Source organism: Amblyomma americanum, chromosome 1, assembly GCF_052857255.1.
Source record: "Amblyomma americanum isolate KBUSLIRL-KWMA chromosome 1, ASM5285725v1, whole genome shotgun sequence".
NCBI lineage: Eukaryota > Metazoa > Arthropoda > Arachnida > Ixodida > Ixodidae > Amblyomma > Amblyomma americanum.
In genome coordinates, this window is record NC_135497.1 from 21,045,718 (window position 1) to 21,063,064 (window position 17,347).

Here is a 17,347-nt window from a genome sequence, read left to right on the forward strand (position 1 = left end):
TCCCCACAGGCAGTACCCCTCACCCCCAATCCCACTCATTCTTCCGGGGAGGCTGCTTTACGGACCGCTCAGCCCGTCGGCCAGAAATGGCTGGTGGATCGGGCCTTATGTGAGGCACAAGCCCGTGGACTCCTGGACCTATAGGAGACCACCCCGGAAGATTTTTTCTTTCCTTCTTTCTAATAAAAGTTGTTTCCATCCATCCATCCATCCATCCAGAGGCAGTGTCCAGGTGCGCCTATAGTGTTTGTTCCAGTGCTCCAAGAGACCTGCAGGTACACCAGGAGTAAGATCATTCGCATATATTATGTGGGAAAGTGGTCGATTGGAGCGCAATGGTGCCATTCCCAGATTAAATAAGGTAGCGGAAAGGACAGCTCCTTGTGGTGTACCACGTGTGAGGTGTATGGGTGGAGAGAGATCTTCGTTAAGTATGAAAGGGGAAGTGCGGCTTTTGGGAAGTTCGAAGCTATGTGCATGTTTAGCTGCCATATTTTGTGCGTGTACGGAGTGGATAGTTTGGTCCGGACCTATGGTATTGAACGCTCTGCGGACATCAACCGTGACTAAGGATGCACTTTGGCCGACGATAAGGAAAGAAAGCTGTGCTGGAGGAGAAGGAAGAGATCTTACGAAGACACAAGAGCAGGATAGCCAATTTTTGCGTGTGCGAAGAAACATGAGTTCAAGGTGGTGTTGGCAACGGTTCGGGACCATACTCTCTATTTATTTAGCCACATATGAGGTTAGGGAGATGGTGCGGAGGTTATGAAGGGAAGGGGGCATGCCGTGTTATTACTGTAATATAGGACTTCCATTCTGCGCGGAGAGTGCAGTCTCTCATTTATGATATTTCATTTAGGAGGTGTTCTATCTCAGATTGAGAGAAATTTTTAAGGAGTGTGTATGTGATGTGTTCCGCCCCTGGAGCCGATTTCCTGGTATTCTTGGCTAGTGGCACATCGAGTTCTGCAAGTGCGACAGATCGATCAAGGTCCGCGTTAGGATGGCCGGAGTTAGAGGGGTAAGTTCAAAGGAGAGGAGGAAGGATATAGATGACCTGCAGGGTTTGAAATAATTAAGATCATGGGGGGTGAGAAATCTATCCAGGATAGGAATGGGGGTGGTTGTGGACCTAGGAGAGAGCGTAGCAGGTTCGAGGTGATCTGGTAGTGGGAGCCACTAATCTGTTTCACACACAAGGTTCCAGTGGGATGCATCGAGTCTGGCGCAGTGGGTGGCGATGGTCGCACTGAGATTGGCGTGTTTATCAGGAAGCTTTCGGTTTCTTGGTTGCTTCTAGAATGCGCCTTAATTAGCATTACGGCGTTTCAAGATGCGAGTGGGGTGTAGATCTGGAACAGGGCGGTAATCGTCTGCTGCTCTATGGCTCGTTGTCGAGTGTAACTCGTGGTGGAGAGCCATGCGGCGCAAGTGTTCCGGGGCTGGACAGGGGAATAAAGCAGTCAGCAAAAAGTATCCCAATGAGTTAATCTGGTAGTTCTTTTACGACTCTGTGGGCGTCGAGAGAGAAAGAGGATTTAGTGATCACTGACAAGGCGGGGGTTAGTGTGGGTCCATGCATTATGAGCGTCAACGTGACCAAGGGAGAGGTTAGAAGTGGATTGTTTGCAGGTTGCATCGCCTATTGGAGTGGTCGATGTGATGAGGATTGCGTATTGGTGTTGGGTGGTGTAAAGAGTGTAGTTTTCCCAGGCAGAAGGTGGCGACGTTGGAAGCACTGAAATCCCCTGCGGAGACTTTCATTTGGAAAACAGCTCTGCATTGAATGTGAGCAGGGGATGAAAGAGTCGGTGTTTGTTGTGTGTGTGTGTTGTGTGTGTGTTTGGGGCGAGTAGATTTTAAAAGTTAAATCATAGCGATTTATATTTTGGGGAAGGGTGGTAGTAAGCGCATGCCACTAGGTATGGGCCGATAATTGCAGGAATATACAGCACCTCACAGCGCTATTTTCGGTGCATGTACGGGGAGACAAGAGGGAATTCAGGAGGGAGGCTTGCACCGCCCAGTAGCCTGGGAGGGTGAGGGTGAGCGGGTGGGGTGATAGAATAGTGGGGGAGGGTGAGGAGCCATTTTGTGAAGGGTAATATTACGCGATCGCGAGCCACAAACGCCGGCCTGTTTGCTACCTGGCCGTACGCGTTCCCAAATTCCATCGCACAGCCACAGAAAGCTGTCCTCGAGTTTCAGTAGCTTCCCCCTTCAGATAATCGTCTTGGTTGCGTCCAAGCCTCTCGCAAGCCGCCCCCACTGAGAATCGTCTTGGTAGCGCCCACGCCTCTCGCAAGCCAATGCCCACGTGCGGACGCTTCCTTTTCAAACTGTCTAGAAGGCGACGCGTTTCGGTGTTAAGCAGTTCGTCGAGCGTTCGCCTGTAAATCCGAGACTCACCGCATGCGGTGCCACGATTCACGACTGGTGTGACAAAGGAGCCGGTGCTGTCAGTGAACAGTGACGCCGAGAAGTCAGCGTGAGGGCTAATGGTGGGCTATAAGTATTATTTTGTGCAGGATGAGGCGGTATAGTGTGTCGTGAAGTTTCGCTCCATGTGTGGATTTCGTGCCATTTTTATTGTTGGACATGAACACAAAAGGAGCATTAGAGCGCAAGACTTCGGACGTAACACAAGAAACATGGCGCGCAACCTCAGAAAACTTCAAAGAAGCGCCTCTTGAACTTCGAGGAGCATTGCGCTCCAACGGCAACAAATGGTAAGTGTGCACTTGTTCTAGTTCTTTCTAAGCGTTAGTTGTTCAGTAGTACTGCTCATGGGTACAGGAAGGCATGATTGCATAACTACTTTGCAGGACGCCATGCATATAATTGCGCGCTAGATGCACCGAGAACCTCACTTTTTGGAACGTAGGGAAAAGCTCCACCTGAGTCGTCCTGCAAACAAAGCTCATTGCGGGTTGTTGCAGATCAGCCGCACCAAAATGCGATACCTAAGCGTTCTGCGGAAAGAGCGTGTCTGTTATGCAGACTTCCTGGCTAGACTACGCGGGGGAAATTCTTTAATTTATTTTTGGGTAAAATACGACCAGTGCGCAACACTGAAGCGTCAAATGTGAGCGCTAGCTGTTTTTGTACTGTTTGTTTTTGCCCGTGTTTGTGAAATGCGGAAAGAATTTTATTGCATCACCTTTGCGTCACAGAACCTCGGGATATTGACGCACATCCTATCTGTGCTTTATGTGTCAAGCGCGAACGGGCCTATATATTTTCGCCTCCATCGAAATGCGACATGAAATTGTAGAGGCCCGTAGTGTGCGATGTCAGTGCAAGTTAAAGCAGCACAGGCGGTCGAAATATCTGAAGCCCTCCACTACGGCGTCCCTTATAGCCTGACTCTCTTTGAGATGTTAAACCTCTAATAACGAACTTAGAGGTCCTGGCATTGCATGCTTCCTATCGACGCCGAGCTGTTGTTTGCTCGTTTTGAACGCCCTAAGCCAAGAACGCGGTAAAGGACGTCCTATCAACGAACCCTCTTTGTTGTCGCAGAGATGCCAACCTGTGCGTGTTGCTTATGCGCAGCATCCCTAGCTGAAGTTCCTGCACGGGGCCGTTGCGCCTTAAGGGCTTTCATCGCGAATGTCTTGGCAAGTGGAGGCACTTTGCCTCGAAGCGTATTGATACCCGCTAACGTCAGTTGCGAGCGTTTGAATCTCTGCTGTCTAAAAAATGAAAATTGTTTTTTTGGGGAAAGGAACTGAAGCGGTAACTCTCACATATCTCGGTGGACACCCGAAGCGCGTCGAAAGGGAAAAGATAAAGAAGGTGGTGAAAGAAGGAGGTATCGGATGGGAAAAGCATTGATTGAGCTCTAGAAAGGAGATCTTCGCGGCTTCAGACGGCGTCTTCCATCTTCCGATGGCGTCTTTGGTCTTCATTCACGGAGTTGGTGCCCTAGCCCAAGGCTCCACTGAGTATGGCCATCTCGCGAGCTCGCTCTACTAGGCACCTTTGGCCTTTCAAGCTTTCGCTGGAAAGCATACTCTCCTGCTGCTCCGCACTCGGGTTTTTCATTCTGTAGATAGTTAGAGGCCCAATATTTTGACACGCCCATGATATATGGTATAAATCTGGTTTCTCTCCGCACCATGGGCACCTAGCCTCACACTGCGTAGGGAACATTTTATTAAGAAGGTTTACATTCGGGAAAGTACCCGTCTGCAGCTGTCGCCATGCAACAGAATCCTCTCTGCTTAGATCCTTATGTGGGGATGTATACTTCAGTCTGACCCCTTTATAATAATTTAGGATATCTGAGTAGCCCATGGGCAGTGACTCGGGTTCCTCAAGGCTGGATGTGTCGGACGCCCGGTTGGTATGCCCTCGAGCTATCCTATCCGCCTCTTGGTTTTCTGTTATGCCAGTGTGCCCTGGTACCCATATTGTGGTATGCTGAATTTTTTTTTCCCTGGTCGCTTGAGCAGAGCATGTGGCGTGCTCTGCGCCCAATTCTGCCGTTTGTATAATTATGGCATGATGCTTGAGAATACGTTATTATTGTTAGGGACCTGCCAGATCGGTAGCCCTCCAGTGCTGCCAGAGCTACAGCTGCCTCTTCGGCCTCGACTACCGTGCAGTCCTGTAGTCATGCGCTGGTCATTTCCTTGAAGTCTGAATTAACCACCGATTCACTCCTCTGCTGCTTTGTCTTCCGTCTTTTTCAAACGTTTCCGCGTCCGCAGGGTTCTCTGCACGTACTCCGCTCTTGCTTCCCTACGCCCCTTGTGCAGGTTCGGGTCCATATTCTTGGGTATCGGTGTGAAACACTCTCCGGGGCATGTTGGTTCATAGCTAACAAGAATAAAAGCGCAACAACACGACACAAGGAAGGAGGAAACCGACAGGACAGGCGCTAACTTGCAACACTTTACTGTCTTCATAAACCGCCGCGTATATATCAACCACAGGGGGGGGGGGGGGTTAAAGACAGATAGGGGGGAACACAGTTGAAAGCACGTGCGTAGAAAACTCGAATATGGCACAACAAGAACAGGTGATTCCGCAGATACTATGCCATATCTAAAAACTGACATTCTTTCTAATACATCACGATCGACGGGGTGCTAACACATGCACTCCCACTCTTACATATTCTGTGCGCTTCTATCAATTCGGGTGCGATCGTGTCTTTACTTTTGCAGATTACACTTGTTTCGAGAAGTTTTGCTCCACATGCCTTCTTTCTTCCTTCTTCTTCTTTCCAGCAATCCTTAAAGTGAATCGGTAGATTTGACCCGGTCCCATTCTTTAATGACAGACTGTGTTCTCTCCAACGGTCATTAATACATCGCCCCGTTTGGCCGATGTAAGTTTTACCACACGTCAGTGGGATGCTATACACAACTCCAACCGCACAATCTACAAAAGGATTAGCATGTTTCGTTTGGCAAAGTTTATTCTTGTCCTTATCCGGGTTAGTCATTCGGCACAATGCGGCGAGTTTCCTGGGAGCAGAAAAAACCACTGGCACCTTGTACTTGGAAGCAACATGCTTAAGATTATGTGCAACTTTATGCGAATACGGGATCACAACTGGTCTAATTTTCTTTTCTGAGGTTCGACTTTCTTCTTTTCGTACTTTCTTCACCTTTTTTAGTAAAGCTTCGCTGACTGAGCTCAAGACCGAAGGTGGAAAGCCCGCCTGTTTGAGCTTCTGAATCTGGGCGTAAAAGCTTTCCTGCGCTTTGTGGCAACACGACTTCTTTAGAGAGGATTCCAGGTACATCATGGCGACGGCGCGCTTTACCGTTTTCGAATGCGTAGAGCCGTACGGCAACAGTTCCTTGCGGGCACGGGGGCAATACTTCCAGCATGCGCTTTCGTCAGTAATGGTGATATCAATATCTAAAAACTGCAAGCTATTTCCCTTCGGGAGCTCATAGGTAAAATCTAAGCATCCAGCGTGATTTTTAAAATCAGCTAAAACTTCTTCCACGACCCGCTGGTAGGACAAAGATGATTGTTTCCTTAAAACAATTAAAAAGTCGTAAACGTACCTAAAACTCTACAAAACACTGCCGTCAACAAAAGCACCTGCCAAGGCTTTGTCAATACCCGCAAGAAAAATGTTGCACAGTATGGGTGCCACACACGAACCAATATATATTCCGTTCTTCTGCAAATAGACCCGATCCTGGAACGAGACAGTCGTGGAACCCAAGTAAAATTCTAAAAGAGTCAGGAAGTTATCTACTGAAATGCCCGCGGAATTTTGGAAGGCAATTGGGCCATTTTCCTCAATGCAGAGCGAAACAGCCACCAGCAACTCTGGTTGTGGAACGGAGTAAGAAAGATCAACAACGTGAACTGAAAAGATATATCCGACGAACTCGTTGTTACTCAAAAATTCACTAATATCAATGCTGTTCCTTACAAAGAACGGATCATCTACTACCAACGTTTTGAGCTGTTTCAAAAGATAGCGGCTAACCAGGTTCTGCCAGGTGCCTCTTTCACTGACTATGCACCTAAAAGGGACAAGTTCTTTATGGGTTTTGGCGGTAAAAAATACATCCAAATTATTACTCTTGCAGTCACGAACACCGTTTGCGAGCTTAATCAAACCCAGATCCTGACACAAAGAAAAGGCTTCACTTTTTACCTTCCCTGGTTTCAGTTTTGTCGCCTTGAAATTTCGGCGAATGGCCTCATTCGCTTTTTCACCGAACATGCCCGCCGGCATGGCGACGAACCCTCCTTCTTTGTCGGCCTGCATGAGCCGAAGGTCATTGTTCCGGAAAAAATTCACAACACGCTTCGTTGGCGATCGAGGACGGCGTCCGGCGTTGGGAACGGTCCTGATGAGGCTATCAACCCCATCCAAGAGGCATCTTTCTTTGTCCTCTTCATCGGCTTTGTTGGCCAAACTTCGATTCACGGAGAGGAGCTCATGCTGCGAGATGTTGGGCTCTAGGCTGCACTTTGGACCTTTTTTTTCAGAACAATGACCTTCGGCTCATGCAGGCCGACAAAGAAGGAGGGTTCGTCGCCATGCCGGCGGGCATGTTCGGTGAAAAAGCGAATGAGGCCATTCGCCGAAATTTCAAGGCGACAAAACTGAAACCAGGGAAGGTAAAAAGTCAAGCCTTTTCTTTGTGTCAGGAGCTGGGTTTGATTAAGCTCGCAAACGGTGTTCGTGACTGCAAGAGTAATAATTTGGATGTATTTTTTACCGCCAAAACCCATAAAGAACTTGTCCCTTTTAGGTGCATAGTCAGTGAAAGAGGCACCTGGCAGAACCTGGTTAGCCGCTATCTTTTGAAACAGCTCAAAACGTTGGTAGTAGATGATCCGTTCTTTGTAAGGAACAGCCTTGATATTAGTGAATTTTTGAGTAACAACGAGTTCGTCGGATATATCTTTTCAGTTGACGTTGTTGATCTTTCTTACTCCGTTCCACAACCAGAGTTGCTGGCGGCTGTTTCGCTCTGCATTGAGGAAAATGGCCCAATTGCCTTCCAAAATTCCGCGGGCATTTCAGTAGATAACTTCCTGACTCTTTTAGAATTTTACTTGGGTTCCACGACTGTCTCGTTCCAGGATCGGGTCTATTTGCAGAAGAACGGAATATGTATTGGTTCGTGTGTGGCACCCATACTGTGCAACATTTTTCTTGCGGGTATTGACAAAGCCTTGGCAGGTGCTTTTGTTGACGGCAGTGTTTTGAAGAGTTTTAGGTGCGTTGACGACTTTTTAATTGTTTTAAGGAAACAATCATCTTTGTCCTACCAGCGGGTCGTGGAAGAAGTTTTAGCTGATTTTAAAAATCACGCTGGATGCTTAGATTTTACCTATGAGCTCCCGAAGGAAAATAGCTTGCAGTTTTTAGATATTGACATCACCATTACTGACGAAAGCGCATGCTGGAAGTATTGCCCCCGTGCCCGCAAGGAACTGTTGCCGTACGGCTCTACGCATTCGAAAACGGTAAAGCGCGCCGTCGCCATGATGTGCCTGGAATCCTCTCTAAAGAAGTCGTGTTGCCACAAAGCGCAGGAAAGCTTTTACGCCCAGATTCAGAAGCTAAAACAGGCGGGCTTTCCACCTTCGGTCTTGAGCTCAGTCAGCGAAGCTTTACTAAAAAAGGTGAAGTACGAAAACAAGAAAGTGGAACCTCAGAAAAGAAAATTAGACCAGTTGTGATCCCGTATTCGCATAAAGTTGCACATAATCTTAAGCATGTTGCTTCCAAGTACAAGGTGCCAGTAGTTTTTTCTGCTCCCAGGAAACTCGCCGCATTGTGCCGAATGACTAACCCGGATAAGGACAAGAATAAAGTTTGCCAAACGAAACATGCTAATCCTTTTGTAGATTGTGCGGTTGGAGTTGTGTATAGCATCCCACTGACGTGTGGTGAAACTTACATCGGCCAAACGGGGCGATGTATTAATGACCGTTTGAGAGAACACAGTCGTTCATTAAAGAATGGGACCGGGTCAAATCTACCAATTCACTGTAAGGATTGCGGGAAAGAAGAAGGAAGAAAGAAGGCATGTGGAGCAAAACTTCTGGAAACAAGTGTAATCTGCAAAAGTAAAGACACGATCGCACGCGAATTGATAGAAGCGCACAGAATATGTAAGAGTTGGAGTGCATGTGTTAGCACCCCGTCGATCGTGATGTATAAAAAGGAATGTCAGTTTTTAGATATGGCATAGTATCTGCGGAATCACCTGTTCTTGTGCCATATTCGAGTTGTCTACGCACGTGCTTTCAGCTGTGTTCCCCCTATCTGTCTTAACACCCCCCCCCCCTGTGGTTGATATATACGCGGCGGTTTATGAAGACAGTAAAGTGTTGCAAGTTAGCGCCTGTCCTGTCGGTTTCCTCCTTCTTTGTGTCGTGTTGTTGCGCCTTTATTCCTGTTAGTATCGGTGTGGCTTTGCAGTGTACTGCGATACTTGTCCGGAATGTCTTCGGTACTTTCGATCTCTTGGATCATGTTGCTGCCGCCCTCTTTCTTCCCTCCTTCTTTACGGGCAGGGTGCTCCTGCGAAGATAAAGGAGGGAAGAAAGGGGTGCCATAGTGGAGGGCTCGGGTGCGATGTGAGCGCATGTTAAAGACTCCATGTAGTCAAAATTATTCCGCAGCCCTCCACTACCTGCATCCCTCTGCCCGGCGCGTAAAAGCGGAAAAGGAGCGAGCACGAGCGAGTGCAACCACCGGGGAGGGAAAGCATGAGGGAGGGTGAAGGGCAGAGAGCGGGTACCTCCGAACGCGCATGACGCTCGCTTGACATTACCGATCACTGACAAGAGCGAACGCGACAGTGATACTGGCAGTTTTGACGCGACAGCTTTAAGGAGCCCGTGTCCAGAAAAGCCGGTGTCGTCGGCGTCTGTGGCTGGGAGCGAAAAATAGCGCATCTCGGTGGAGACCTGAACCGCGCCGTATGGGAAGGCGTTTTAAGAAGACAGCGTTAAGGATTCATTGATTCATGGATTGATTGATTGATCCGTCGAATCGATAGACCGATTGATTTTTCCTTCCCTTACGGCGCGATCCGGATGTCCAGCGAGAAAAGTGAGACAGACGCCATTTCCTTTTCTTAAAAGCAATTGTTCATTTATTTTCCTTGCCTTACAGCCCCGTTCGAGTGTCCGCCGAGATATGTGAGACAGGCGATTCGGATCTCCGCCGAGATATGTGAGACAGGCATCCTTTCCTAAAATTGTCCAAAAGACCCCGCGTCGCGCCGAACGGGCGATGGCTTTCCGTGTTCTTCTCGGCAACCTTGCGCCGCGCTGTCGCGTCTCACTCTTAAAGACGAAGCTGAAGGAGGGAAGCTGGCCTTAGAAAAAAAAATTGTTAATGAATCCACAATTGTGAAATCTGCAGGAAACATGTAGTTTTTGCGTGCTGATTCAAAATTTGGAATTCAATTTAATGTACAAGTCCTTGTGCACTTATTGTAATATGATATGTAACTTTTGGTGGAGAACTTTAACAAAATTCTGCTGTAGGGAACTTGCTGGAATGTACGCTGACCGTTTGTCTTGAGAGCAAGCTATGCAATAAGGGTAAAATAATTATCCTGCCTATCATAGAACGTAAGTTACAGGGTTTTGAACTTGGTGCTTCACAAACGGAAAGAAAAATTGGTATTAATCTTTCTCAAGTGACAACATCAAAATCCTTTAATGCAACTTCTATGACTGGCATGAAGATAATTTTACCTTCATTGCATAGTTTATTGTAAAGACAAACCAATGGCATACATTCTAGCATGTTCCCTGCAGCGGAATTTTTTTGATAGTTCTCCACAAAAAGTTACATAACATATTGCATAAGTGCTCAAGGAATTGTTGCACATAAAATAAACTGACATATTTGGTATCAGCATCCAAAATACATGTTCAGTGAAGTTTTCATAACTGTGACTTCATTAACAAAAACGCCACCGAAGCGGTGGCGTTGTGGTTGAGCATCCGCCTCGCATTCGGGAGGTGCTGGGTTCGATCCCCTGTGCCACCGGGTACCCACCGGTTTTTAATGGGTACAAGATTTCCCCCGGCCTGGTGCTCAGCTCTTCTGGGTGAGATGCTTGGGAAAAGGGTCTTTATCACAGTTACTCTGATTGATCAGCGATAAGTTCCGCCGTCAACAACGTTAAATCCGACTCGTGCGGTAGAAGCCCATTTGTGGCCCTTTTTTTGATGGCGCAGCATGCTGAACTTCTTCGAGCACATTCTCATCTGCTGAAATCCCTAGTGCGAGCTCATTTAAACTTCATCGAACACCAAGATCAACTCATTGTCTCATCTGAATCATGAACCACCTTTGCAGGCTGAGTGTTCGAAACTGGTTTTGCCCCCGTGGTGTGCAGCGGGGTTTGCGGAGCCTCTTCCAAGCACACACCCCTGAGGAAGCCGGCCGCCGAGCCGGGGGAGGCTTGTGCCCATTTTTGACGGTGGGTGGCCGGCGGTGGGTTTCGATCCCTCTTCCCCACTTAAGCATCCTCCAATTTTTGTTCCTTATTTTGGTGTCGAACCCGCCGCGTTGACTCAGTAGTTAGGGCGCTCGGCTACTGATCTGGAGCTCCCGGGTTCGAACCCGACAGCGGGGGTTGCGTTTTTATAGAGGCAAAACGCTAAGGCGCCCGTGCGCTGTGCGATGTCAGTGCATATTAAAAATCCCCAGGTCGAAATTACTCCGGAGCCCTCCACTACGGAATCTTTTTCTTCCTTTCTTCTTTCACTCCCTCCTTTATCCCTTCCCTTACGGCGGGGCTCAGGTGTCCAACGGTATATGAGACAGATACTGCGCCATTTCCTTTCCCTAAAAATCAATTATTATTTTCATTACGCGATCGCGAGCCCCAGACGCCGGCCTGTTTGTTACCAGGCAGCACGCGTTCCCAACTTCCATCGCACAGCCGCAGAAATCTGTCCCCGAGTTTCAGTACCTTCCCCCTTCACAAATCGTCTTGGTAGCGTCCAAGCCCCTCACTAGCCAACCCCCTCAGAGAATCGTCTTGGTTGCGTCCACGCCTCCCGCAAGCCAACGCCCACGTGCGGACGATTCCTCTTCAAACTCTTTCTCGCCGGCGACGCGTTTCGGTGTTAAGCAGTTCGTCGAGCGTTCGCCTGGATATCTGACACTCACTGCATGCGCTGCCACGATTCACGACAGGCGTGACAAAGGAGCTGGTGCTGTCAGTGAACAGTGTCGCCGAGAAGTCAGCATGAGGGCTAATGGTTGGCTATAAGTATTATTTTGTGCAGGACGAGGCGGTGTAGTGTGTCGTGAAGTTTCGCTCCGTCTGTGGATTTCGCGCCATTTTTACTGTTTGACATAAACACAAAAGGAGCATTAGAGCGCAAGACTCCGGACTTAACATAAGAAACATGGCGCGCACCTTCAGAGAACTTCAAGAAGCGCTTCTTGAACTTCGAGGACCATTGCGCTCCAACGGCAACAAATGGTAAGTCTGCACCTTTTCTACTAGTTCTTTCTAAGCGTTAGTTCTTCAGTAGTACTGCTCACGGCTACGTGAAGGCACGATTGCATAACTACTTTGCAGGACGCCATGTATATAATTGCGCGCTGGATGCACCGAGAACCTCCCTTTTTGGAACGTAGGGGAAAAGCTCCACCTGAGTCGTCCTGCAAACAAAAGCTTTTTGCGTGTTGTTGCAGATAATACGCACCGAAATGCCATACCTAAGCGTTCTGCGAATGGCGAAAAAAGCGCATTTCTGTTAGGCAGCCTTGGCAGACTCCCTGGCTATATTACTCGGAGGAAAATTTATCAATTTTAAGGGGGGGGGTGTAAAATACGACCAGTGCTCAACCCTTAAGCGTCAAATGTGAGCACTAGCTTTTTTGTACAGTGTTTGTTTCTGCCCATGTTTGTGGAATGCTGAATGAATTTTGTTGCATTACCTTTGCGTGATAAATCCTTGGGATATTGACCCACATCTCATCTGTGCTTTATGTGTCAAGCGCGAACGGGCCAATAGAATATCGCCTCCATCGAAATGCAGCATGAAATTGTAGAGGCCCGTATTGTGCGATGTCAGTGCAATTTAGAGCAGCTCAGGTGGTCAAAATTTCCGGAGCCGTCTACTACGGCGTCCCTCATAGTCTGACTCTCTCGGAGAAGTTAAACCCCCCTTAACCAATTTGGAGGTACCGGCGTTGCCTGTTTCCTATCGACGCCGAGCTCTTGTTTGCTCGCTTTGAACGCTGCAAGCCAAGAACTCGGTAAAGGACGTCATATCAACGAACCCTCTTTGCTGTTGCAGAGCCAACCTGTGCGTGTTGCTTATGCGCGACATCACTAGCTGAGGTTCCTGCACGGGGCCGTTGCGCCTTATGTGCTTTCATCGCGAATGTCTTGGCAAGTCGAGGAACTCTGTCTCGAGGCGCATTAATACCGGCTAACGTCAGTTGCAAGCGTTTGAATCTCTGCTGTCTAAAAATGAAAAATGTTTTTTTGGCGAAAGGAAATGAAGCGGTAACTGTCTCACTTATCTCCGTGGACGCCCCGTATAAGGATAAAGCAGGTGATCAAAGAGCGGAAAAAACAGGTGCCGAAGCGGAGGGCTGACGTGCGATGTCAGTGCATGTTAAAGACGCCATGTGGTCAAAATTATTCCACAGCGCTCCACTACCTGTATCCCACTGCGCGGCGAGTAATAATAATAATAATTGGTTTTGGGGGAAAGGAAATGGCGCAGTATCTGTCTCATATATCTTTGGACACCTTAACCGCGCCGTAAGGTAAAGGATAAAGAATGGATTGAAAGAAGAAAGGAAGGGGTGTTGTAGTGGAGGGCTCCGGAATAATTTCGACCACCTGTAGATCTTTAACGTGCACTGACATAGCACAGCACACGGGCGCCTTAGCGTTTTTCCTCTGCGCGGCGCGTAAAAGTGGAAAATGAGCGAGCACGAGCGAATACAAGCACATGGGAAGGAAAGTATGAGGGAGGTTGAAGGGCAGAGAGCGTGTGCCTCCGAACGCGCATGACGCTCGCTTGACCTTACCGATCACTGACAAGACCGAACGCGTCGGTGATGCTGGCAATTTTAACGCGACAGCTTTAAGGAGCTCGTGCCCAGAAAAGCCAGTGGCGTCGGCGTCTTTGGCGGTGAGCGAAAAATGGCGCATCTCGTGGACACCTGAACCGCGCCGTATAGGGAGGGGCTTTAACGTGACAGCGTTAAGGATTGATTGATTCACAGATTGGTTTATTGATTGCTTATTGATTGATTCATTGATTGATTGAGTGATTCATCTATCGATCGAGCGACCGATTTTTCTTCCCTTACGGCGCGATCCGGGTGTCCAGCGAGAAAAGTGAGACAGGCGTCATTTCTTTTCCTTAAAAGGAATTGTTCATTTCATTTTTCTTCCATTAGGGACCGGTTAGCGTGTCCACCGAGTTATGTGACACAAGCGTCCTTTCCTTAAATTGTCCAATGAGCCTCGCGTCGCGCCGAACGGGCGATGGCGTTCCGTGCACTCTGGCTACCCTGTGACACGCTGTCGCGTCTCACTCTTAAAGACGAAGCTTAAGCATCCTCCAATTTTTATTCCTTAGCTTGGCGTAGAACCCGCCGCGGTGGCTCGGTGGTTAGGCGCTCGGCTACTGATCCGGAGTTCCCGGGCTCGAACCCGACTGCGGCGGCTGCGTTTTTATGGAGGCAAAACACTAAGGCGCCCCTGTGCTGTGCGATGTCATTGCACGTTAAAGATCCCCAGGTGATCGAAATTATTCCGGAGCCCTCCACTACGGCACCTCTTCCTTCCTTTCTTCTTTCACTCTCTCCTTTATTCCTTCCCTTACGGCGCGGTTCAGGTGTCCAACGTTATATGAGGAAGATACTGCGTGATTTCCTTCCCTAAGAAACCTATTATTATTATTATTAATAATATTACTCGATCGCGAGCCACAGACGCCGGCCTGTTTGTTACCTGGCGGCACGCGTTCCCAACTTCCATCGCACAGCCGCAGAAAGCTGTCCCCGAGTTTCAGTATCTTCCCTCCCCCTTCAGAGAATCGTCTTGGTAGCGTCCAAGACTCGCAAGCCACCCCCCTCATAGAACCGTCTTGGTAGCGTCCAAACCTCTCGCAAGCCAATGCCCACGTGCGGACACTTCCTCTTCAAACTCTCTAGCGGGCGACGCGTTTCGGTGTTAATCAGTTCGTCGAGCGTTCGCCTGGATATCCGACACTCACCGCATGCGCTGCCACGATTCACGACAGGCGTGACAAAGGAGCCGGTGCTGTCAGTGTACAGTGACGCCGAGAAGACAGCGTGTGGGCTAATAGTGGGCTATAAATATTATTTTGTGTAGGACGAGGTGGTGTAGTGTGTCGTGAAGTTTCGCTTCGTCTGTGGATTTCGTGCCATGTTTGCTGTTTGACATGAACACAGAAGAATCATCAGAGCGGAAGACTACGCACCTTAACGAAAGAAACATGGCGCTCACCCTCAGAGAACTTCAAGAAGCGCGCCTTGAACTTCGAGAAGCATTGCGCTCCAATGGCAACAGATGGTAAGTCTGCACCTGTTCCACTAGTTATTTCTAGGCGTTAGTTTATCAGTAGTACTGCTCACGGCTACAGGTAGGCATCATTGCATAACTACTTTACAGGACGCCATGCATATTATTGCGCGCTGGCTGCGCAGGGAACCTCACATTTTCTTGGAACGTAGGTGAACAGCTCCGCCTGTGTTATGCTGCAAACAAAAGCTTATTGCGGGTTGTAGATCAGCCGCACCAAAATTCGATACCCATGCATTCTGGGGATAGCGAAAAAAGCGCGTTTTGTTTAGGCAGACTTCCTGGCTAGATGACAAGGAGGAAATTTTTTAAATTATTTTTTGGATAAAATACGGCCTGTGCGCAACACAAGCGTCAAATGTGAGCACTAGCTGTTTTTGTGCAGTTTGTGGAATGCTGAAGGAATTTTATTGCATCACCTTTGCGTGATATCACCACGGGATATTGACGCACATTCCACCTGTGCTTTATGTGCCAAGCGCGAACAGGCCTATAGAATTTCGCCTCTATCGAAATGCGGCATGCAATTGTTGAGGCCCGTTGTGCGCGATATCAGTGCAAGTTAAAGCAGCACAGGTGGTCGAAATTTCCGGAGCTCTCCTCTACGGCATCCATCATAGCCTGACTCTCTTTGAGATGCTAAACCCCCATTAACCAACTTGGAGGGCCTGGCGTTGCCTGCTTCCTATCGACACCGTGCTGTTGTTTGCTCGCTTTGAACGCGCTAAGCCAAGAACGCGGTAAAGGATGTCCTATCAACGAACCCTCTTCGCTGTCGCAGAGACGCCAACCTGTGCGTGTTGCTTATGCGCAGCATCCCTAGCTGAGGTTCCTCCACGGGGCCGTTGCGCCTTAAGTGCTTTCATTGCGAATGTCTTGGCAAGTCGAGGCTCTCTGTCCGAAGCGCATTAATACCCGCTAACGTCAGTTGCAAGCGTTTGAAACTCTGCTCTCTAAAAAAAATGAAAATTGGTTTTTTTGGGAAAGGAAATTGCAAGCGTTTGAATCTCTGCTGTCTAAAAAAATGAAAATTGGTTTTTTTGGAAAGGAAATGAAGCAGTAACTGTCTCACATATCTCGGTGGACACTCTGTATAAGGATAAAGAAGGTGGTCAAAGAAGGAAAAAGAAAGGTGCCGCAGTGAGGGGCTCATGTGCGATGTCAGTTCATGTTAAAGACGCCATGTGCTCAAAATTATTCCGCAGTTCTCAACTACCTGTATCCCTCTGCGCGGCGCGTAAAAGTTGGAAAGGCGCGAGCACGAGCGAATGCAAGCACAGGGGAGGGAAAGCATGAGGGAGGGTGAAGGGCAGAGAGCGGGTGCCTCCGAACGCACATGACGCTCGCTTGACCTTACCGATCACTGACGAGAGCGAACGTGTCGGTGACATTGGCAATTTTGACGCGATAGCTTTAAGGAGCTCGTATCCAGAAAAGCCGATGTCGTCGGCGTCGGCGTCTTTGGCCGTGAGCGAAAAACTGGGCATCTCAGTGGACACCTGAACCGCGCCTAAGGGAAGGAATTTTAACCCGGCAGCGTTAAGGGTTGGTTGAGAGATGGATTGATTGATTGATAGATTGATTGATCGATCGATGGATCGATTTTTCCTTCCCTGATTCCGCGATCCGGGTGTCCAGAGAGAAACGTGAGACAGGCGTCATTTACTTTCCTTAAAAGGAATTGTTCATTTCAATTTGCTTCCTTATGGTCGGGTTCCACTGTCCCCCAGATTATGTGAGACAGTCGTCCTTTCCTTAACATGTCCTTACCAGACATACAAAAGCTGTATTGAGGTGCTTGTGAGGTGTGCGCTTGTGTTGATCGAGCCCACATGATTAAGCATGCATATATGCCATAAGCATGCCTCTAGTGGCTGCCTAAAGAATCATCCATTGCTGCTTCGGCAGGTTAGTGCGGGACAGTGCAGCTTTCCAGTAGCATGTGGCTGTTGTTCGACCCGCCGCGCGTTTCAAGACAGAAACACAAGGCAGCGTTTCTTCGGCGTCGCGTCAGCGTTTCGGCTACTGGTGCCGCCTGTGGCAATATTCCGGCGCTTAGAGGAAGCCGGCACAGGGAGTCGCAGATAACTGGCTAGGCGAGGTGTCAGCGTCGGCACCGGAAATACCTCGCAGGTGAAGATTTGTGGAAACTAATGTCTAGCCACGCGTTGGCAGCGACTTGCAGATCAATCCACGCAACTATGATGGCACCCCTGCCCCTGCGGTCCCCGTGCTATTGTCCCCCTGGCCCACGCAGTAGCTACGGACAGATGATAACTGAGTGGCTTTATTCA